Genomic DNA, 1,231 nt, shown 5'->3' with positions numbered 1-1,231 from the left:
TCTTTTTTGTATGTGGGTGGATGTTAAGATAAACTTCCATTTGAGCAGTTAGAAGCACAGCTGAGTCTTCTGGAGAACTTCTGCTCTATAAATGTTACTGGCTGAAAACAACTCTGCACAGTGGACATACGATACAATTCTCTCTTTACATTTGAATCTGGAGAACATTTGTGGGGCACCTACTAGGTGCTGCACGATGTGCCACGTACTTTGTTCACACTATCTCATTCCATTCTCATACAACCTTGCTGGTTCGTGCTGTTATCTCATTTTATGGATTAGAAAACTGAGGCCAGAGGATAATTGTCCAAGTTAACTGAGCAATAAGTGGTAGAGCTGGAGCACCAGCTCTGCCTGACCCCAACACCCAAGCTCCTTTACAACAGCTTTGACCAGCAGAGAGGGACATGTGTCCATTCTTTTAAGTCTATCACAAACTTACCTTGTAATAATAAACTTCATCCCAGGACAAAACACTTCAATGATATCATCACATACCTTGTTCATGAGCATGTTGGAGAGTCCATGTGTACACAAGCCAAATCTTATTGTAATATTTGCACAATGTTGTCTATTTTCCTTTAGTAGAAGCGTTTGTTTTAAAATCTCTCCTAAGATTTCTACATCAAATCCCCATCGCATTTCACTTTTTGCTAAACATTCTATTATTCCAATTCAATCATTTCTTGCCTTCCCTCTACTACCTTAGAAATATTACATTCTTCTGATACCTACCTGTGACAACAAGTGTTGTTCCACTACCGAAGAGTTTCTCATAATAATTCCACAGTGATTCAATCCATATCAAAAACTTTAGGCTAATATAGTTTCCTTGAGTTCTTCAAATCCTAGTGGCAATATGAAGGCCTGGGGTTCTCAAGAGACCAGGGTCCTAGTCCTGGTTCACTTTGCTTGTAACGAGCTATTGCTGAGCAAATCAAATAACTTAAAGATTTTGGTGTTCTATTTATCTAAAGATAATGGCGTACATGTAAATCAATTCAACATCACTATCAGCACTGAAATGAGACCAAAATGAAACAAGATATCAAAAGCAATTTAATTAAAAATGCTATAGAAATATAAGAGGTTTTACGATGATGTCGATCATTATCATTGTTATTATTAGAAATTTGTTTGCTATGATTGGGTTCCAACATGACATTTTAATCTCATAGGCCCAAATCTCTTACCAATAGAAATTTAGCACTTTAGAGTTGCAGTTAGATCC

The 1,231-nt window shown here is 37.0% G+C and overlaps 1 gene segment (V, D, J or C); it reads right to left on the bottom strand.

Annotated features, from left to right (window-relative positions):
- The window catches only part of LOC105820058, a 58,599-nt gene that overhangs the window by 25,658 nt on the left and 31,710 nt on the right, over positions 1-1,231 (bottom strand).

This window comes from Propithecus coquereli, unplaced genomic scaffold (assembly GCF_000956105.1).
Source record: "Propithecus coquereli isolate 6110/MARCELLA unplaced genomic scaffold, Pcoq_1.0 Scaffold502, whole genome shotgun sequence".
NCBI lineage: Eukaryota > Metazoa > Chordata > Mammalia > Primates > Indriidae > Propithecus > Propithecus coquereli.
Note: the sequence above shows the minus strand (reverse complement) of the source record. Positions and strands in the feature narration are given on the sequence as shown.